Genomic DNA, 23,681 nt, shown 5'->3' with positions numbered 1-23,681 from the left:
AACCAGTAAAATGTTTAATAAACTTCGCCACACATAGTATCAAGACCGTCCTGTCAGAGGCAGTCAAAACCAATACAGTCCCGCGTAGACCGAAGGGAACAGCGGTTCCGACAGTGCGAAGAACGACTAGAGCAACTAGAGCGACTTAAGGGCGAAAAGCACTGCAAGTTCAAGCAACATCAATTCCCTTCTAAACCCGAACAAACGAAACAATCGGATTTCTATGATGGGGTTCTCCTTTTAACTTCCCGCTCACCAGAAGAGCACCATAGCTCGAAACACACAGCTTGTATGGCAATGAAATTGTCGCAAGCATAAACATAAACGCGACTAACGTGTGCTCGCTCAACAGAGCACTCCGGGCTCCCCACGTTTACCACCACGACTCCGCGGCTTTAACCTCAAGCCCACAATACCGTCTGCAATCCTCGTCGGCAGGGTACTTAGGGAGCGGATTCTAACCACAGCAAGCACAAAAGACGACCCGTTTGTATTGGTCATCCCTGCGAAAATTCACAACCAAGCTTGGTTGTGCATACCATTTACAGTCCTTCATAAGCGTCGCACGTCTCACGCTTCCCAAGAGTGTCAAGGACACCCATTTGGTATTTGCGACACACACGCTGAACATTAATGGCTACCTACTTGCACTGACGATCACGAAATAAAAATACGCGCAAGTATGTTTTGGCACTGCCATATTATCCAGTATGAGGAAGTTCTAAAGTTGCCAACAAGATGCACCAATCAGAGACATACAACAATAGAGCCAAGTTCTAAATACCAGACTTGGCAGGAATTATGCGTGAAGGGGAAGACGACCGCCCATCATCAATATAGTAGGCTAGAGGAGAAATAAGCGAGAAAACATCAATTCTGCACTGCCATGGACTCGCGTCGGCGTCCCGTTCTCTAACATTATGGTGCCGAAACCCTGGAGGAAGGAACAACCGGAATTCTGGCACAGCGCGTTTAAGGTAGTGCGTTGCCCCGAGTACATCGAATATTCATATTTCGCCGGCCTCACTCATGAAACGTCCTTGCCATGGCTGTGTGCTGGACGCAGACCCCTATCCAAGAAGCCGGAGATGAATCCCATCCATCGAGAGTGCTGACCCGTGCTTCGCTGCCATCCATGATATTAAAGGCAAGCATGTATTGGACCGACTTAACAGTTCGCACGTCGTCATCCGGGCGTACATAACCGAACTAGCCAACACAACCGTTCATGTCGTGGAAACATCAGCTTCAAATGTAGGCATGCACATTGATTTGTGCCGTATGAAAGAGAAAACACAGGACAAACTTCGAAAGCGGGACGGTCATATCCAGAGCCTTATCGACTTATACAGCTTTGTAACACACTTAGAAGAAGGCGAAGAGTATTCATACACCATGAGTCACACGAAGGTTTCACTAAAGGAACAATTTTTTTAGACAACGTTGGGGACGTTTTTCACCCCAAAGAAGACTTTGCCGCCACCTCTACACAAGCAGGGGTCTCCCATTTAGAGAAAGTACGCGGCGGACTTCCCATTCGCAATATGGGCTGGCTTCGAAGCCGTGCATTCGAAGTCTTCAGCGGAAGAGAGGACGGAGCCGTACAGCGCCCCTACATTTGCAGCACCGTCGGTGAACCAGGCCGCTGGACGTAGCCGCAATACCAAGTTGGACGAAGCAGCCGGCACCGTGCCATTCCGCCCAAGTTAGAAAAATACCATACCAGACTCGCATTCTCTGGGGTGTAAGCACAAAAGGACATCGCGCATGCGCAACACTAAGATAAAGGCAACGACTGAGACGCGTCCCGCGTGCAACGACAAGACATTTACTCGTGTATCTACGTTACCTAACCAATGGCTCGGAAGCAAATCTTCAAACGAGCAAATCCGGTCACGTAAAAGTGAAGCGTCGGTCCCACCAAAAGAAGGAAGCAAAACCAGCTCGGCAGCATGGACTCATTCGCAACTTGAAAACATTCAGCCAAATGCAGAAAGCAATATCAGAAGCGAACACGAAAAGAAAAGGGGACCTCTCAACATTGGATTCAGGCTGTATTCTGAATACAGATTATCCATGCTTGCTTGGGGATTGGCTTTGTTGCCTCTGTCAAAAGACAATCCGTTTCAAGCAAAACAGCGTGCCCCTTTTTAGCCAAGAAAGTAGCAAGAAGAAGGCGTAGGGGCTCGAATCATCTGTGGAAGATAAAGTAGAAGGCATTTGTCAGTTTTCGCTTTCGAAAGAATCACATCGGACCACCAGCTATGGAAAACGTTAATAGCGTGTTCTGCCATTCCCTACTAATGTCACCATCGGGGGTGGGAGTATGTTGCGGAAATATGGAAGAAGATGAATACGACTGCCTTATATCACCAAAAGAGGTTACAGGAGAAAGGAGCAAGAAAACCTTGGTTCGGCACAGCCATAGACTCGCGTCCGCGTCCTGTTCTATAACACACACCACGGAAGTCCTCTTTGCCGCTGCCTCCCCTGTAATAAATACTCATTTGCACCATATAGAGTATGGTCGCACAGGACCGCTTCTGCAGGACAAGCACCGTACCCATCGAAAACCAAAACAACGCATCCCATGCATACCAAAGCAAGCAGGCGAGTATGGTACATACCAAAGCATACTGAAGTTGGATCACTTTTGTGACAAGGGGTAAGGCACGCTTGCAACCCACAAAACATTGCATTCTTTCCGCACGCTAACGGGCTCTCGAGAATCCAAGACAACTACATCTCATCAACTGAATCGTTCTATTCATAACTACCCAGGTTCGGAACAACAGATACTCCACAACCTGATGCAACGTCAAGGAAGCTCCCATTCTGACTCTCTTTCCCCCTCCCCGTATACACAGGACAAGCTAACCTAGAACCGAAACCTAACCATATTTGATCTCTAAACCGTTCTTCACAAACTCACGCGGAACACTGCACGTGGAAAAGAAAATATACGAATAAACCAAGAAACCTAAACCATCCTAGCATTTTTGACCTGCTGGACTGTCTGAATGCGCAATGAGCATTCAGATAGTCCAAAAATGGAAACAGCAGACAATATCCTTATACTTATTCAAAGCAAACCCCTCCAGTTTTACAATCTGCATCCCATCTCCCTGACTTCTTTTCTTAGAAAACTCTAAAACACGTTTTAAAGCAGCATATATGGATAATAAAAGATGAATATCCCTACCCCAAAACACTGTTTGGCATCCATTCTTAAGTTACAGCGCAAGAATAGTCTAATACCTATAAGAAGACCTCCTCGATCACCTTATTTTGTACTATTGCTATACAATTGGGGCACTTACTAATAAAGGAACATTTTAGACTAAGCCATAATCGCCAGAATAAAGTCTAGAACCTGCGGACAACATACATACAACTATGTTAAAGCATTCTTAACAATTTGTACTGCCACGACTAGGTTAAACCACCTGCACACTGCCCCTTTTCCTAGACGACCACAAGGCACGCTCCACGGATGGGTAAATCCCCCCTTTCGTTTAACCATTCAATAAATAACTTACCTCCGCTTTTTCAAGCGCTTCCTCACCTGAAACACGACGCCTATAAGGATAATCTGACACTATGGACATCCACTGGCTCCATTCAAGAATAACAAAACACCATACAGCAAGCTGCCCACATCCTTCAAGATTGCATTCAAAGACGAGGTGTGGCATGTGCTGCCAAAAATAAACGCTTCTGACTCTTACAAAACGGATCTTACAGTGCCTCAACGATACAATTTCTCTCTCGATATTACCTACACCGCACGAGGAAGTCATAGATCTCAACTTCGCACCTTAGCTGTCAATATCCCACAGGACGGTTCCAGGTCATGAACAATCTTACCATTGTAGTGCACAGTAATCCAGCTATCACACCCTCGATGTCGTCTAGCCAGAAGGCGACATGGCCGAAAATATCGAGACACCACGAAACTCCTCCAGGCAGTTCTTACAAGTCGTATCACATTCACGTACGTCACACCACCTACTCCGCGATACATATAAGAGCGCACTTGGCCTTCCTTTCACTGCAGGGTCCAAGAAATTACTCCAATTGGGCCTACACAATACATGGTAAAAACGTATTGAAGCCCACAAATCACGCAACAACTTCGGCTCATCCTCACACGCACTGGCTTGAACATACTCACCAGATAGGATTATTCAGCTGAATTCCGCGAGTGCACAAAAAAGGAATCCCTCTGTAAATCAGCCAGCAATTGTGCATCGCCCCCATACTACGCAATATGCATCCAAAGTACCATACCACCTACCTTCACTCGAGAGCTCACCACCATTCGACTACATAAGCCAAACCGACCATTACTCGGTACGTAGATTCAATGCCGTTCAACAGCCAAACCTTCTGATGCCAGCGTCATTATTTTCAAGGGAGGAGAACTCAGTGCCGTTACGATTCGCACCTTTTACCCACCGCACCAAAAATGTTGCTATTCCCTTGCGTTACAAATCACAAAAGAATGCATCATTTTCCTGTTATTGGCGTTTGAAATCTATGTTTATCGCCAGCAGTCACTCGGTTGGCACTCGGTTGGCACTCGCGTGGAGTCACTCGGTTGGCAAATGGGATGAGTTTAAGAGAATGTAAATGCTTCTGACGCGATCTAAGTGTGGTACATCAGGACTGCATAAGCACCAGATGTGTTTAACTGGCTGGCGTCACAAAACTGCGTATAAATAGTTACTCTGCCCTGAAATTTATTAACAGTGCCTCCGTAGCTAGCGTTTCCTCTGCTGTTCATGCCCCAGCTATACACTACAATATAAATTGGTGTTGTACTCTTGCATATTCTAGCGGGGCGATCATACCTGAAAGCACGCCAGTTACGTTTGCCAATATAATACATCCTATATTGATCACACCATTTACAAGTCATGTGCCTTAAGTTCGCCAAAAATCACCACAAATTACGATGGATAATGCAAAATTTTACTCAGGCATCAGTACACGATAAAGGGTCGTCTTTTTGTGAGGTGAGTGCCCGTAAACATTTATCTGCTCTAAATATCAACCTTTATATATATAGCAGCGCGGATTCCCGCTTGTTGTTCTGGTGAGTCCTACCTGATTTAGGTTTCTACAAATGTTTTCAAAAATCAGAAGCTTCAGTGGGTTTTTTATACCTTGTTACAAAGTGTGATCTGGTTGGTTGGAAGACGACGACAGCGAAGTGAAGACGAGCAACGACCGCACGAGCAGCGATGCTCGAGACCTCTTCTTCATCAATCGAACAATGCTAGCCGCTTGAAAGCCGTTAATAAAGCGGTGTCCTCTAACCCGGGCCTGCTTCCTGGTTTTCAACAATTTGGTGCCGTGACCAGGATGAAAGGATTACACCGTTGGAGACCCCTACCGAAGAAGCAGGCCCATTGAAGAGGACACAACGGTAACGAACGGCGCATCGAATCAGCTCCCAGCAGAGCCATCTCTGTGTACCGAGCCCCATCATGGATCGTCCGAAACGGAAGCGTAGTATGCTTCGCACCTCGACTACAAGGGTCATCAGCGAGATGATATCCATGATGGAGGTGACTCCACTACCGACCGGTGAGCTGGCTGAGCAACCTAATATGCTTAAACGGAAAGAGGCTGCTTTAACCGAACTAGACAAAGAGATAGAGGACCTCATTCCCGATGACCAACTAGAAGTTGAACTGGCAACTGTAGAAGATTACAGAGATTTTATTGCACGCATGGTCTTCCGCGCTGAAAGTCATCTTGCCACCGCATGCCCAACGACGGCCAGTGCGGCACTAGCTGCAGCTTCCCCTGATGAAGGAATCCACTTTCGACTGCCCAAACTTGAAATCGAGTCTTTCAATGGAGAGTTTATACGATGGCTTACTTTTTGGGACCATTTCGAGTCAGCGATACATAAACACCCATTCCTAGCCGATGTTGACAAATTCAAGTACCTACGCAGTTATATAAAGGGAAAAGCGCAAGGCGTCATTAGCAGATTAACGACGACTAACGAAAGCTACCCCATAGCCATCGAACTGCTCAAGCATAGATTCGGAGACAAAAGCCTGATAATCAACGATCACATGAGCAAATTGCTGAACCTCCCGAAAGTGACCTCCTGTGAAAACTTGAGTGACCTTCAGACGCTCCATGAATGTGTACACACTCATGTTAGTTCACTCGAAAACCTCGGAGTACACATTGAGTCCTACGGAATCATGTTGAAGGCTGCGCTGTTGCAGAAGTTGCCCTATGAGCTCGTGCTCAAGTTTATCCAGTTAATGCTAACAACGCCACAAGGACAGAGAAGAGAACGGCCTCATGAAGTATCAACGTTACTCGAACTTTTGAACGTTGAAGTGGGAAGTCGGGAGATCACTTCAGTAATGACTGGTTTAGATACGCCTACCACAACAGAACTACACCGGAAACACGTCAACAACAACATAGAAGATTCTTCTGCCACGCTAACGGTGAAGGTATCCCGCCATAAATGTCTTCTCTGTGAATCCAACGACCACCTCACAGATGATTGCCGGGTTAAACTCCCATTAGACCTAAAGAAAGCCAAATTGCGAAAGCAGGGATGTTGCTTTCGCTGCGCCAGGCCCTTTCACCGCGCTAAGAATTGCAAGAATGCAAAAAGCCTCTCATGTCGGAATTGCAAAGGACACCACATAACTTCATTGTGTGATCCAAACTGGAAACGACACACACCGAGAAAACTGACGACTATGTCCACATCGACGGCTATGTCCCAGGAAACGGCTTTTGTGTGGAAAGTGCCTGGAGAAGCGAAATTAACCTCACCAAGCATACAATCAAAATCAGTGACATGCTCGCACGGAACAAATGAAGAGCCAGTGTTTGATAAGGAAAAGGCCTCCTTGGAGGTGGACCTACCACGAGCTACCGACCAGAAAGAATCTTCCGAAGAATGTTCACGGGTCTTAAAAGTCCTCGTCGAAACCGAAGCACAAGCTGATATAAAAGAAACCACGGAATATTTATTCTCGACTTCAGCACCTGAAGCTTCATCTGCCGAGACACTTTATGAGCGTTGGAAGCACGGAGAGCACCTTCTGGAGAGACCATGAAAATTAGGGCGGCGAAACAAATACCTGCACGCGTTGCGACCTGCGCAAACGACTCTAAGGAATTCTCCAGTTTTTCTCGGCTACGGACGCACCAATCAATCGCCAATTTATTGCCAGGTTCAAGATATTAGCCGCCTGAAGCCAAGCAGATCCATATTATTGCGCCGGCCCAGAGCCTGTTACAAAATGTGATCTGGTTGGTTGGAAGACGACGACACCGAAGTGAAGACGAGCACCGACCGCACGAGCAGCGAGGCTCGAGACCTCTTCTTCATCAGTCGAATAACGCTAGTCGCTTGAAAGCCGTGAATAAAGCGGTGTCCTCTAACCCGCGCCTGCTTCCTGGTTTTCAACATACCTATTATACTTCTACAATACTTGTCAAGCGTTTATTTTCCCGTGGTTTTATAACCTTCTTTCGTTCTTGCTATAAGACATGAGTGGGTACATGTTTAACGAAGCACAGCCTTGTAGTATACTAAACATTTCCGCATGGCTTCAATTCATATAAAATGCGTAAGTTGTTTGTGGGATTGGATAATCACATCCCCGAAACATATTTTCTGCGATGAATATATTCGAAATGAAGCCCGATTTTTTATCCTCGCTGCAAAACGATAAGAACCTCTCACAGTGTCAATATCAGGTTTAAACAAGGCGACAGTAGAATTAAATGGTCACCTGACGCATACGGAGGTTACAGTGGTGATATGCTGCTGCTGTCGCCAACGCCCGGAACAGCAGCGATTAAGGGCGCAGAACCGCTACCTCAGGTAGCTCTTGTTGGAGTTCTTAAGCGTACTCTTCGCTTACAGACGTCGCCATAACGAGTTTTATTTGGCACAGAAATGCAAAAAGAAACAAACAAAATCAAAACACTGCACGAGTTTATGTCGGTCAAGCAGCGCAAATCCCATAAACGCGGTGGAGGAGCGGCGTCAGGCGGCGCAGCGATCGTGAATCACGAGGCAAATAGGCTACAACGAGAGAAATTTGCCCATACAATTCGCACCATACTCTCTCAAAGACAGACGAAATACAATACGCAAGCTGCAGATAAACACTTCCCCAAAATACAGCCTGCCTTTCTCTTCCTATCATTACGAAACCACATGCCAGTTTTCTCCAAACATGGCAACTTCCTCCCCGAATATATTAGAAAGTTCCAACTTCCTTACCCAACACCACTCCTTAACACAAACACACAGCAGTGGTGGAGTTGCTTTCCACCTCCCACACCTCAACACCGCGCATGCTGTTAGAGAGAGCCACGCGATGCGGTCTTCTCTAAGACATCCTGCACTTAAGAGGTCCAAGGCATTCAAGGCATCCTGCACCAGGCGGGCACCCTAATATCGCGCTTGCTCAATCGAATACCCTTTACAACACCATACTATCAATCAATATTGGCATTCCGCACCCGAGTACACGAGTGTAAATGAGGGCAAGGGAACTTCGAGTTGTATTGAGACTTCTCCGGGTATATTGCAAACGTCGTTCGTACTCGAGAAGGACTGTTAGACAGTAATTTGTTATGGGGCCAATCAGCTGTGAGCAGTGAAAGATAATCATGTGGGTCGCCATTTCGCATTGTTCGGCCCATGCACTCTACTGAACTTCCGGCTTTCGAACCACGTTGTGCTGCCAGCGGCATTGGCCGAAATTCCTGATCTCCCGGCCTCAACTGGAGGAGAAGTGTACCCAAGAAAAGAATTAAACAAGACCTTAGGCTGTTTCTTTACCGAGTCATTCGATTGGTCGTAGCATCAGCCGTCCTAGCGCTCATTGTGGGTGACCAGATTGTGGGTGACCAGAATGCCTTTCATTCCGAAGACTCCAAGAGAGTGTTTCATTTGTTTCTTAAAGCTATGGACTGAAAATGCGAGACGCTCACCCCGCAAGGACAGTGGGGGCAAGGGGTGGCGGCAGAGAAAAGGTTGTTCAACGGCGGTGTACAAAGCAGGATTTTCAGTGTTTCTGCCCTACAGGTGGAAAAAACGCTTTAACCGCAGTTTGCAGTTGCTCGGGTATCCATTTTGTAGGTCTATGATCTACTTTCTCTTTCTTTTTTCGGTTGTCATTTGTTAAGCATACACTTCTTGATCTACTTAGGAGAGGTGACACTGCAGAAGTAATGAAGGAATCTCGGTCGTAGGAATGAATTCAAAATCGCGCATAGTACGAATAATTTTCATGTACCTGTGAAGTTGAGCTGTCCAGGCTGTTCTTTTACCGCAAAGTCGAGTAATGGTGATGTTGGGGCCGTTTGTCTTTCTATTTTAAGCTGGGTGTCTGGTTCGGTGGAATTTATATTTAAGTGGAAGTTGCGTACTGGTTATTGTTTGATGATACCAAAAAATGGCCGTCCATTTAACGGGGAAAAGATCATGGGCTTTTTGTATACATTTTACGAAATGGTCCTTTTTATTTCCATCATTACCATATTCGCTGCTGTTCCAACGCCGAAACTCTACTCGCCTGCTGGAAACTTTCCGCTTGTCGCCGAAATATATACTCTGTAAGAAAAACCTACATAAGGTGGGCTATCTGACTGACGCTGACAGAGGTCGTCGACTTCGTAGTTCCAGTGTTCTCGGAGGGTCGTTGGGGCGGTTCCGACAGCAAGGAAAATCGGTATGTTGTTGAAGACGGCAAACACGTTGAAAGAGAAGAAACGGTCATCTGGGTAGACCAGTGTTCCGGAAACATGTTCGGGGAAGTGGCTTGCCCTTTTGAAGCGGGTCGATGTTTTTGCCGACGAGAAGAGAGAATCTTATTAGGGAAATTGTAAAGACCCTTCGTGGTGAACTGGTAAAGTGCACATTTGGCCGGAGTTCAATATCGGGCTTATAAGTTTCGGTAGCCCATAAAAACCAAGCGATGAGATTATTTTTCAGATAAGTCGCAGCTATAGCATGATGAATTATCTCAGTAGGCAGCGATACGTTGGAACTGCTTGTAATAAACGCCTTTGGTTGGTGTGTTTGCTTGTTCTTAGGTCAGTGGTCAGGGTGCGTAATGCGAAGGCAAGATAATCGTTGCTCGTTAAGGGTAGCAGAGTGGATCTTTAAAAAATGCAAGCGCGGAAGGGGGCGGCAGAACGTTACATGGAGAGATGAGATCTAGAAGTTTGCGGTTATAAATTGGTCACATTTAACACCGAAGCGGAGTATTTGGTGAATAATGGGAGAGGTCTTGGCCTTCCGTGGACGTAGATTGGCTGGTGATGATGGGCAAGATGATGATCTAACCGAACCAGACAGAGTTTCGTCGGAGATGTGCACTTTGAGATACTTACGACTTGAGCCAGAAGCAACAACGCAAGCAAAACGTTATTTAGGCATCACCAGAAAGACCTTATCTTTTGCAAACAATCTCGCCTTCACGAAGACCTGCTAGGACATGGATTTAATTTCACATGAATTTCATAACACGATGTTATCGCAGGGTGAAGAGCAGTAGTTGCGGGCTCAAATCCACGAATGCCAAAGTACACTGACCAGGAAGAAATTCCATGTATTGTTTCCACAAGGCCCCTGGATCGTCACATACCAGGTAGGTATGACTCACTGGATGCTTTTACGAAAAGTGTTTCTGTGTCCTCATCTTAGAAACATACGGTTCCATAAAAAAGTAATTTTCTGGTCTAAAATCCCCACTACAACTGACAGGGCAGATTGTGTTCCTAATTTCTAACAAGACAACTGTCTCTCAGCCGTTTAGTCAAAGGTTTTGCGTTACATGACACTACCAAGCCCCCTCTGTCAAGAATGGTGACAGCCATCGAAAGTGTGGTTACGCGCATTGAAGCTGGCATCGGAGTTGAAGTCCCAATCTAGATGGTTGGCGTTTTCCCAAACATTTATCGACAGCCCCGAAAGCCCAAACAGGGTTGTTCGTAGCTTACGGGATAATGGTAACGTACTTATCCTTTCGGGGGACAAAGAAAGTTGTGGACTTGTACTTGACCGGCACGCCCACAAGCACAGTCCAAGATGTCCTCTTTTTATCAAAGTAAAGAATGGGAAAAAATCGCCCAAACTCACCAGTTCAAAGACACGTTTTAAACAGAAACAATTTCGAAAAAAACTTCTGGGTAAAAGTTTTAAGTGCCGGAGTTTAGGAAGCCTGTCGCTGTGAGCACGTCAGCAGGAATTTTTCAATGCCCGGTTTTGATGGGGTACACGAAACTCATCATCCGGATTTTTTCCAGAGGCCAAAAGTGGATTCTACCTCTTCCCCACGGCAAGCCCTGTCGAAACTTCTTCATCCGGTTCTCTACCCAGTCGGCGGTAAAACATCGACTTACGTCAAGAACGCCGGCGAGTTCGTCGAAAGTGTTTCTGAAGCGCCAGTCCACTAAGCCGACAGACGCGTGTGTTTCGACGTCGTCTCGCATTCCTGGGGGTCGCAATCCCCACAACTAATTGGAGAACGACGATAGCCTAAGTTCGAGGACATGTATCAGTGTAGGTCACGTAGCTCATATTTTGCAGTTATGCCTACAGAGCACATGTTTCCTATACAAGAAGGGATATTTCCGACAAGCATGTGGAACTTGCTTGGGGGCTGCTCTTTTCTTTACTGCAGTGAATATCGTAATGAAGAAAATAAAAAGGGCCCCTCTGGGAAATATTTCTTAAAATGCGAAAGTATCGTTCACGCTTGAAACTGCACAGCGTTAAACAGGTCGTAACCAATTCCTAAGCAGGGTTTGTGCCAAGGGGTGGGGCACAAGAGGAAGTAGAGGACGAATCGCACATGTAGTGACCGCAGGATCAGTTGCCGCCTACTTCAACGCTTTTGTTCCGATTTACGACTGTAAATGAACCCTTTGCACCGTAAAGCTTTGTGCTAGAGTCGACGAATGGTTCGTTCACTTCGACCTGGTGAGCAAAGCAAGTTTAACCACAGGGATACGTCCTCCAAGCGGGCCAACATCGAGGTATTCTTCACCGGGCACCGCTCTGGCGAGGTTCGAAAATCTTGAGGTGAAGATAACCACTTAGGACCGACTAGTAGAAGATATAAAGGAGTGTTTTGGGGATTCGATGGCAACAAATACGCGAGCAGAGCAAACGCTACATGAGCGAGCACAAGTGGGTGAGGAGTCTTGCAAGATCTACAATGAAGATGTATTGAAATTGCTCCAGATTGTGAACCTTGCAATGTCCCAAAAAGACCCAGTTGCACACATTCTTAAGGGTATCACTTAATTCGTGTATGCTTTACTCATCAGTAAGGTGAGCATGGACACAGTAGCTGATGTCATACCACATTGTCAGACACTCGCAACCCTGAGGACCCTTCGTATACCCCAAAGTTTGGTCGCTTGCCTAAAGTAACCACTATAGCCGGACTAGACGACACCCAGGTCATGGACTTTTCTTCGACGATAAGGCAAATAGTTCGGAAAAAACAACGTCGACATGACGAATCGGTGGGTCGCATCGACCGCACTTGCGACTGCCATCCGCCACACCCTGCCCTGATGCGACGTGCACCGGTATGCTACTACTGGCCGCAGAGGACGCCCCCCGACGGTCCCATGCACATCGGGGGGCGTCCGTTAACACTGCTAGCTTTGAGGTTAACAGTTTCTATCATCACGGTACTCTGATAAATTCGACAACCACTGTTACTCACTTGAGCAAGCTGAAATGAATACGTGGTCCTCACCAGGCGGTGTGTACACAAGCCGTGACGACGAATACAGCGGTGAAGGTCGACGGGCCTACCGACATCACACACAGCCCACTACGTTCACGCGACCCGACAGGATTCGCCAGCAGCATGCGTGCTACTGGTGTGGTATCACGCACCACATTGCAAGGTTTTGCTGTCGTCGTCGCGAAGAGCGAATAAGGAATACCCGGTATACTGCTTCAAGACTCTTTAACCACTTCGTCGAAAGTCGCTGGTCTCAGGTCCTGCATTCCGCAAACTATTTTTGGGCCAGTTTGCAGCGCAACGCTTTTCCGGTCACCACTAATCGCAGCATAACACCACCCGCTGGATGACAGTGCCGATCCCTATCGCTTGGGCACCGAGCAGCATCCCCTTGGCCGGAAAACTAGCCAGCACAACCGAAGCCTTCGATAGATAAAAAAACCTTTGCCAGTTTTTATGATGACCAGCAAAGTTCATGTGCTCGTTGACTGTGTTTCTACAGTGGCTTTAGTTGACACTTGTGCAACGGTTTCAGTTATGAGTAATGCTTTTAAAAATTTTTAAAAATGGCCAGGGACGTAAAGTGATGTTCAAATGGGACAATGGAACCTCGTTTCATGGAGTCGATGGGGAGCGCTGCACCCTTTTGGTGTGTGTACAGTCAATGTTTCTGTCGGAGGACGGACGTTAGAAGCAGAATTTGCAATTCTTTCCCAGTCAACCCATGACGTATTTTGGGCATCGACTTCTTGCGCGATTGCAGCGCCACTCTCGATTGCGCGACGGGCAAAGTTTCTGTTAGTAGCTTACGGTTCTCTGCGCTTGATGATGAGCCACACACCAATAAAAATACTAATACTTTGCGTTTTTCTCAGGAGACGGTTATACCTGGGTGGCCTCTCGCGATTGTTTCAGTGAGTGCTATAAGTGACACCGGTATATTTGACGCTGCAGTGGAACCACTCTTCCTGAAGTGTGCGATGAAAGACCTTTTGGTGCCCCGATGTGGTTACATGTTGAACGAGGACGTAGCTATATGTGCGCTCACAACTGCTCTTTGAAGAGTGCGGTGTAGCCGCATGATATGAAGCTGGCTCAATACGAGACAAACGACCACATTTCAGTCGCTGCTTTGTGTGCTGGTGAGGCTGCTCCTCCTCACATTATTTTCCCGAACTTAAAGCTTCTAGCCATGGTTAACAAGTCGCTCTCCTTGGAAGAACAAAACGCGTTGGTCGACATCCTTTCTCGACATGCGCTTGGATTTAACTTCTCAGCAGATGTTTCTCAGTCGACAATTCCGGACTTTCGTACTCCTCCCACCATAGATACCGGATAGTGAAAGATAATGTCTTACCAAGTCAAGGAGATGTTACAAAAAGATGTCATAAGTGCGTCGGCCAGCCCATTGGCAGCGCCTGTGATCCTCGCACAAAAGAAAGGTGGCACCTGGAGCTTTTCTGTGGACTACCGACATTTGAACGCCATCACCGAAAAATGCGTCCATTCGCTGTCAAGAATTGATGTCACAAATTTCCCACACCCTGCATCTTATTTCCCGTCAATAGATTTTAAACCGGCTATTGGCAGGTCCCCGTGGACCCAAACCAAACAGAAAAAAGAGCCTTGGTAACCCCAGACTTTCCTTTTGAATTTAACATGATGCCATTCAGCCTCTGGAGTGCGCCAGCGGCCTTCGAATGGTTTATGGACACAATTCTGCCCGCTCTTAAATGGGACATATGTCTGTGTTACCTCGACGACATAGTCGTCTTCGGACGAACTTTTCACGAGCACAACGCACGACTAGAGGCAGTCCTCAGCTTCTTCAAAGGCGCCGGATTAGTGTTCAACTCCAAGAATTGTCCTTTCGGTGAGCGTCAAACGCTGGTTTTGGGACTGCTTGTTGACTATAATGGCGTGAGACCGGACGCTCAAAAGATCGGCGCTGTTGAGAGATTTGAGCCGCCACAATCAGTGCGAGAGCTCCGCAGCTTCTTGGGGTCTCGTTCATACTTCCGTCATTTTGTGCCCCACTTTGCAGATTTGGCGTCACCCCTCACTAGCGTCTTGAATAAAGAAGCTGCCCTTTACCTGGACCGCCGAGTGTGAGGCTTGGTTATCCAAGCCTAAATATCTTCTCACGTCAGGCCTTATCCTTTCTAACTTTGGTCCTATCGCTCCCAAAGAAATACATGCGGACGCTAGTGGTGTTGGAATTGGTGCAGTGGTGATACAGCGGCATAGCACTGCCGAGCATGCGATCACTTATGCCAGTCGTAATCACCGCAAAGCTGAGTGCAAATAAACAGTCACCGAGCAAGAATGCTTGGCTGTAATCTTCGCGATCAGTATATTTCTTTTCAACATGTTCGGCGGTCATTTTACAATCATGACCGACCACCACGCGCTGCGCTGGTTGACAGGCATCCGTGACGCGAACAGCCGAATAGCAAGTCGGGCCTTAAAGGTTTGTTATCCCCTACAAGAGTGGTCGTCGGCACGCATACGGTGATTTTCTTTCCTGGTTGCGAAATGCGTGCACTGATGTGAAGGAAAATCACTTCGATGACTGTTCGGCAGCTGTGGACACAGAATTCTCAAATGTTGCTACTTTACGTTCAGAACAGCGGAGAGAACCAAGCACCCAACGCCTCTTTGCTGCTGCTGCTGATCGTACGGCTCCCCGGTCCTACTCGTTTCAAGACGGTCGGCGCTACTGGATTAACTACATTCCTTGGGGAGCAGGGTTTCTTGTTGTCGTGCCAAAACGTTTCCGTGCTTGCGTTCTACGCACCATGCATGATGATGTTGCTGATGGTCACAAGGGTTACAAAAGAACTTTACAGCGTACCTAAGAATGAGTCTTCTGTCCAAAAATCAGTCGTGAAGTTCAACAATATGTGTCGAGTTGACTCCAATATCAGCACGCCAAGCGCCCTACTAGCATTGCATCTGGCCTACTCCAACCCATGAAACCTTCTTGTTCTCCCTTTGACCAAGTCGGCATTTATTTATATTAGTCCGTTTCCCCGCTCTTCGACCGGTAATCACTACATCATTGTCTGCGTTGATTACCTGACGCCTAACGCAGAAAATACGGCTGTAGCAGCTGCGAAGGGAGACAACTTTTCGACATTCCTGCTGCGCTTCGTCATCCTTGGCCGTGCTGCTCACCGCGTAATTATCAGCGGCCGTGGACGTCAGTTCATCGATGACGTTGTGGAAGTCTTGCAGCGCATTTCTTCGACTCACTTTACGCACTCAATACACTATCATCCACAGACAAACTGCTTGACCTAGCCTACCAACACGGCTCTCACCTACACGATTTCGATGTATGTCGACTCTCGCTACGAAAACTGCAATGAGATTTTACCGTTCCTCACATACGCCCGTTCTATTTACTCTACGCCCGTACACCCCCTAACAAACTGAATACAATATTGCCCTTCTCTTTAAATCATGCCACATCAGTTTCTCGCCCACTGTGTCTCGCTGAATCAGCTCGTCGCCTCGCTCGTTTACGTACCCTGGCCAGCCAGAGCTGCTCCAAACGCCTTTACTACAGTCGGCACCGTGCAGTTCATGCGGTAAAGGCTACATGGTTTTGTCGTGGACTCTGGTACGCAAACGGGGCCCGTACAGCAAGTTCTTGTCATATTACATGGGTCCATACGTTGCAGTCGATGGGTTGAGTGATGTCACCTACGTTACCTCTCGCTTAACGACCCCTGGACGGAGAAGCAGCTGTACTCAACTCGCCCACATAGCCCAGTTAAAGACATTCCACCCTCACCTGTGACTTCCTGGTGACTCGCCCAACAGGCTTCGTCTGCGAAGGGGGAAATGTTACGCTCGAAGCAGTACAGCGGTGAACTGTTCGTAACCAATCTCCAAGCAGGGTATGTGTCAAAGGGTGGAGCAGAAGAGTAAGTGCAGTACGAATCGCACTCGTACTGACCACAGAATCTGTGGCCACCTCCCACGCTCTTTTTCCAAATTACGACCGTAAATGAGCCTTTTGCACCAAAACAGTATTTGGGATACGTGGACGAATGTTTTTCAATCTTCAACCAACAAATAGAACACAACTTTCTGTTACACCTTTATTGACCCAGCGCACCATTAAAAATATTCGGACAAAACTACAACATAACCCCGAGTTGCAGTGAAGCGACAGACAGGTCAACGCAACCTCACAGTGTACAGAAAACCCACCTATATCATATGCTACCTATATTTCTATTCTTACACTCAAATTGACACGTCTGCTGTAGTGTCAGCTGTCTCACTTAGAGCATGAACTGTATGCTCAACACAAGATGACCAAAAAACGAAAACAAAGCCTTCATCGCAGACATGAAAAACAATGCACGAGTAAAACAATGCAACCCGCCAAGCGGCGTCGAAACCGATCAGACAGCAAACGCGAAAAGACCGCTCTTTCAACACTGCCATCAAACACCAGTCCTCTGCCTCGACCAACTGTCACCCGTCCGCGCGATGACCAACACACATTTTCGTCCCCATGGTAAAGTAACAAGGAAAACATCGTATCAGCTTCGGATGAAAACTGCTCGTTTCTATCGCGCAACTGCCAATGCTTGAACTGATGATTACCGGATAAAAAAGGCGGATGCTTTAAGAAAAACCCCAAGGGGGGCTTTACAAGTTTCCTTGTGGAAAGCGTTCGGCCAGGTACGTCGGTGAGGCCGGGAATTTCTCATAGTTCATCCTACACCACAAGAAAGGCGTCCGCAAATTCGAAATAAAGCGGTGTGAATTGGAGAAAAATTCCAAAAGACCAACCCAAGGAATAAGTTGCACGGCTCGCAGGCATTGCCGTCGCAGCAATCTGCTAACAGAAACCTCCTAGATTTCTGGCTTATAAAAGTTAGTCGGGGAATGCTAATTCGAGAAGGGTCCTTCCTGCCATCTTCGCACATGGCCTGGTGTGCGCAAGGTTAAAAAATGAGAAAAGGGGAAAGCTGAAGCTGCCCTTGTACGACTGCTGCTTCTGGTCAAAAAGGTCGCCTTTGAAGTAAAAGCCCAATATAAAATGTGACGTTGAGACCGCTGTTAAAGAATACACTTTGTTGGCGTCTTGCTGTTTATTTATTCTTCCTTGCGTCTCACTTCTGTAATGTACCCAATCCATTTGTTTTAACAAAATCACCACTGCGTCGGCCGGCTAATGAAAGGTGCCGTATTAGGGAGCGATGACGCGAAAGCGGTGACAGTATCCGCGTGCGATCTAGGCATAGGCGGGGGCTGCTGTGGCCTGCTAGTCTCTTCCATAAGCATTGCATAACCGATATTACTTCATTCGCTTATCCCGCTGCTTCATGGGCACGCTGAATTTCAAGGCATAATCCGGCAACACTTCAGTATTAACAAAAAAACGCAAATTGAGATTTTTTCGTGGAACTCATAGGATGCTTCTATAGGTCACATTCAGTTGTCCTCCTTGCTCCATTGGCAGCTGTTGTTCTGGCTGTGTCTAAACCAAACAAATTGGAGGCAGTGGTCTTATTTTATAACACCCAAGCAGATGGCGGCTGCCGCGTCCTGTGTTTATTTTGCATGTTGCTAATCTCGCCCAGTTTCCCGTGTCGGTCCATCATACAGCACAGATCAAATGAACAGGCGTCACTCCCGTCATATCGATAAAACTTTGGGTGGGTGTACGTCAATGTGCTCTGAGGGTGTCATGAATAAATACCTTAGTAGGGTACGTAAATAACAGTTATTAGGGTAACCGTTGGAAAAACTATATAAAGACCAGATGGTGGCGTAGAATTGTTATTTGCTCTGGGACATTTGCATTGCGCCCGTAACGAGGAATCACCGTTTACAAACCTATGGATATTAACCCTTTCAGCCCTGGATTTTTTATTTCACGCGCTAAAGGTTTTTATGCATTTCTTCGTACAGCTTTGGACATCAGAAGCACAGAAATGAAAAATTACGCTAATAGTGCAAGTATTTGTTAATTTACAGGCACGTTAATTAATTAGGTCATTAAGCAATTAAAAATGTTCTTTTTTGTAAAAAAAGTTTTTTTTTATTTTGTCGGAAAGCCTATGCTACCCTGATGTTACAGAAAAAATATCAAGCTGGTAATCCAAGTATTAACTTCATATCTTGCGTGCTTCAAAAACCACCAAACTTGAAAGCAAGAAGGTTTTCAAATGCATACAAATGTTCCCCACGGTCTAGTTTCCAAAGTTTAGAGATATTTCACTGATGTACTTAAAGAACTCTACATAAATCTCGCTGGTCAAACAGTTAGCGCCATCTAGGAAATGCTAGATAAACAAAAATGTGTTTTGTTTATTTAAAAATAAATGATATATATAAACAAAAGCAAACTGTGCTGTTACAAAACTTTTATTGGATATTTTAGCAGGTTTATATTAGTAAACGATGCGCTTGAAGCCTGTTCTTCATTACATTGCCATTTTTTTTAGAATAAACAAGTCATATGCTTTTTAAACGAGCAAACTAGGCTGCAAGGAAACTTTCTTTGAATGTAATACCTTTTTTTATTGGTATAGAATATTTTTACGGCCGTGGTTCATAAATTAGGCACTTCCTTAAAACTGCGATCAGCTGTGTCATCCTGAAGTAATGTCAAATCTCTATTCGAAGACCTTTCGTATGACAACAGTTACGTGGAGACTTTTTTCCGACTCAAATCTTCTCCACTGTAGAATAGTTTTATTCTTTTGCTTCACAGCAATGACACCTTGTATTTTGTCGGACGCTAGTGCGTAATGAAGCTCTGAGCCAAACCGGCAACAAAAACCCTTCACTTTCGACAGATCGGCACATCTAAAGCAATCTTGCTCTGGTGGTATTGTTTCTTTTAAAAGAAATGCCCTGCGTCCCTGTTGCTAAAAAACCGCCTCTTTCACGAAAGTTTGCCGTTTTCGCACGCGCCGTTGTACATCATAAAGGCTGTTTTGCACTTTACAGCATGCTGTTTAAACACAATGTTTGATGGTTGTCATTGTTAACATATTATGTAGAGGCAATCGTCGTTAAAATAGCACGCCCATGGGCTATGTACTGCTTATGCTGGCCTAATTAAATTACTTCCGAGCACGTATGAGCACTTTATGTGTAGTAAACACGTATGGCCTAAGTGTAGTCTCTCCTTAAAAACTGTAATTGCAATTTATTCGCATAAAATTTGGTTTTGAGTGGAAATTATAAAAAGGATTTAATTATATAACGCAGAACACAACAATAGATGTATGGAATAAACTATCACTCTTGTCCGGCACTGCCAATAAATCTGCAGTAAATAAAAAATTTATTGGGGTCCATGCAGGAATCAAACAAGGGTCGACGTTTTTATCACCATACTCTACAAACGTATTTTTGTACTCAGGGCTAGCATTTTTAAACAGAAAGTGCATGAATCCCAGCCTAGAAAATGAGCCACAGAAAGTGTCAAACAACGGATTGATAACAGCATTGTGAAAGAAGCTGTACCGTATGCAAGATAGATTGAGAGGTGTACACGTAATTGTAGTTTGTTACCTAAGAGCCTATACCACAAAGATACAAATTGAACATAAAGAGGAACAATTTATCCACGAACTGGGTGTAACATAAGTTATATATCTTACATCAACAAGCTGCAACAGAGGTAACAAAGGTGCCTTTTTGCCATATCAAAAAAATGTGTTTCTCTTATAGTCCCGTAATGAATGAAAAAAAAACTATAAATTGTGGGTTTTCGTTTGCAATATCGATTTTGTATTCACAGCAACGCGAATAGGTGGTACTTTGATGCTCCATATAGATTTATTGACGTAATACGTTGCAGATATTTCTGGTTTTTAAATTGCCTCGTGATTTTTAATGGCATCTGGTGCCTAAAAACATTTACCCGCTGGAAGTTTTATTATTGTCCAAGCGTTCGAGCGCATTAAACAACACTAAATGTATTTATATAAGGTTCTCGCAATGCAACATCGGCAGAAGCCAGCTTGAGTACTAAACATGCACCAGAGCAATTTATTTGGGGTTCGTTATGCAATGAAGTGAATGGAATGAAGATAGAAAAGTACAAATGTTCTCTCTGCTGCTCCTAAGTGTTAACGACTACCTTAGTTTATTTTCGCCAGGTTAAAACGCAGGCTAGTTGGTTACACATCTTGAACCCCGCTGTTTTAAAAACTTAAACAAGAGAAGAGCACACAGGAACAGGGCGAAGTTAAAACAGCGCGGCACAAGACGATTATTTAGGCCGCCATGAAAGAATCATAGTAGATATGCACGTAACGTGACAAAGTTCACCAAAATAAAGTGTAGTGAGTGCTATGCTGTTCAGCACTTTTACGTATCGAAAACGCAAGCTGAATATAGCAAAAAGTAATTCCTAAGAAAACAAATCAACAAACCATAGCTTGTATTTAGGTGAAAAGAAAGATGTAAACCGAAAGGGAACATGACAAGCAGGAATGCAAAATTTTAGTGCGGTCGGTTCATACAAGATTGCTTTCTGAGTGACAGGAATTGCTATACTTGTTCAGAATAAGAAGAGGTAGCAAACGAAGTGAGAAGGAAGAAGTCGCGGGTGGTCCGAACGGTGGCTCTTGTCCCCTTTGTCTCCTCCTTATAACTCCTAACAACGTGCATGCTCCGATTTTGGGGGGAGTCTGGAGTGTATTTTGCATTTATTTTTCCATTAAAACAAATTGTACAACGGGCCCATTTTTTTGCCCAACACCACGCGCCTAATACCTACCATTACATGGAAGTATATTAAAAAATATCTTTCTTGGTCCGAAGCCGGAGTATCATTTTAGTGTACAAAGGGGACACATAATGCGCCCTTAGCTTTATTTATGCGATGTGAAGGGGATTCTTACAAGGAACGTTTAGTCTTTCGGCACCATTTTGGACCAGCATTTTATTGCGTCCCGTCGACTGGGATACCTTTCGAGAGGCCGTAGGCAAGTGCGAGCGAAACCTACCCATTACAGAGAAGCTGCGCCGAGCGGCGGAGACCGCCATTCGAAATACCGAAGTGAGCGAATACTGGCCCACGCCGGTCAAGCATCTTGCCAACCTCTGGGAGACGCGCGAGCAGCTGCACATGCGCTACATCACAAACGGAGAGAGATATGAAGGTCTTGTTCGTGTGCGCAACAAGACGGCCCAGGCGAGACGCTACGCTAAGCAACCGGCGAAGTCTCGCTGGATGGAACACTGTGTATCTTTCGACGAGAAAACCGGCAGCCATCAAATGTGGCCCACGTACCAAAACAAAGGTGCCAAACTCCACCAAGAACATATTGATGGCCACGTGCTTGAGGGTGGAGGAGTTTGAGAAAGGGGCGGCCAAAACCTTATTCCCACAACCACAGACACCGCCGAATCCCAGCGTATACGAACCAGAGCCAGTGACGAAATAACGGCGGCATCACCACCATGTGGGTCGCATCTAATCTCTACCTGTATTTTGTACAGATATTTGGCCTGGTGCACATCGTCAACGAAACATGCGCTGGTGCGGCGAAAGTTGCGCCGTCGCATGAGTGGAACGCCTCCGACTGCCACGAACCGACTGACAATCTCCTGGCTTTATCGTGCACAAGCCCATCAGTTTTCCAAACCAAGATACCACCCCATCACCACGTGACCAGTAGCTGGGGGACGTCATCAGCCGGTTCGGCTACAAAAGGCACTCCTGGGGACTGGGCTGGCACTGGGCACCACGGCATCACCACCATGTGGGTCGCATCTAATCCCTTCCTGTATTTTGTACAGGTAAGCAAACGATACGGAAAGTGCTTTCGTTCTAGCGATCCATTCTTGGTGGTGTTGCCGTGCCCACAGTTGTTCGGTTGTGGAATATGTTGCATATTGTTTGATGTGGCGTCATCTGTTAGGAGGATCCTTTTACTAAGTGGCGATATTGAGACTAACCCCGGCCCTACTCAAGAACAAATAGCAAAGAAACTTAGTGAAATCGCAACTGACATCAAGGAGATTAATAAAAAACGCTTGACCGATATAGACAAAAAATTAGATTCATTAGCCAGCTTAGAAATAAAGGTCACATCATGCCAGCAACAGATTGCCAATCTTGAAGTAAGGATTGATGATCTTGAAAATCAAAGCAGAAGATCCAATATCATTGTTCACGGACTACCTGAATCAGAAGAAGAGAAAAACGAGTCGCTAGAGTCCACTGTGAACAATGAGATAATAAAGGGCATTCTTGAGCTAGATCCGGTGGCAATTGAACGTATTCATAGACGGGCGGCCATCACCCGGCAAGGTCAGGCCCGTGATTCTCAAACTACTAGATTCAAGAGACAAGACAAAGATTCTGAAACAGTGTATCAAACTAAAAGACACTGATTTTTCTGTTGGGGAGGATTTCTCTGTAAGAGTACGGGAAATCAGAAGAAAACTATGGCAGAGCTGTAAAACGCATCGAGATAACGGCGATATAGCCTCGCTGGTGTACGACAAGCTATATATCAACAAGAAGGAATACGTTTGGGACGAAGACAAAAATGATATAGTGCCCGTTCAAAAAAACGATGCGAGAAAGCGATATACCGTAGAAACCGAATGCCGGCGGCCAAATACGCGAAGCAAACGCCGCGACAAACATAACTGAGGAATGTAATATAGACCTGATGCCTTCTGTCACCCCTCCCTATAAAAATACAGCTAGGTTGCGTAAAAATAGCGGGAACACAAACAAACGAAAAGAACTTAGACTAGTTAACATAAACATGCGCAGTGTCACTAATAAAAAAGATTCCTTGGAAACCGTGCTCACGCAGTATGATCCCCACATTGCGGTGATAACGGAGACGTGGCTGCGAGAAGAAATTAGTGATGACGAGGTATTTCCCCCCTGTTACAACG

The 23,681-nt window shown here is 45.8% G+C and overlaps 1 pseudogene; it reads left to right on the top strand.

Moving 5' to 3' along the window:
* Window positions 1-22,226: 22,226 nt before the first annotated feature.
* Window positions 22,227-23,427, top strand: LOC144160670 (uncharacterized; annotated as a pseudogene).
* The last annotated feature ends 254 nt before the right edge of the window (window positions 23,428-23,681 follow it).

The sequence above is a fragment of the Haemaphysalis longicornis genome, unplaced genomic scaffold, assembly GCF_048455015.1.
Source record: "Haemaphysalis longicornis isolate Haplotype H1 unplaced genomic scaffold, Haemaphysalis longicornis Haplotype H1 scaffold_11, whole genome shotgun sequence".
Lineage (NCBI taxonomy): Eukaryota > Metazoa > Arthropoda > Arachnida > Ixodida > Ixodidae > Haemaphysalis > Haemaphysalis longicornis.
Note: the sequence above shows the minus strand (reverse complement) of the source record. Positions and strands in the feature narration are given on the sequence as shown.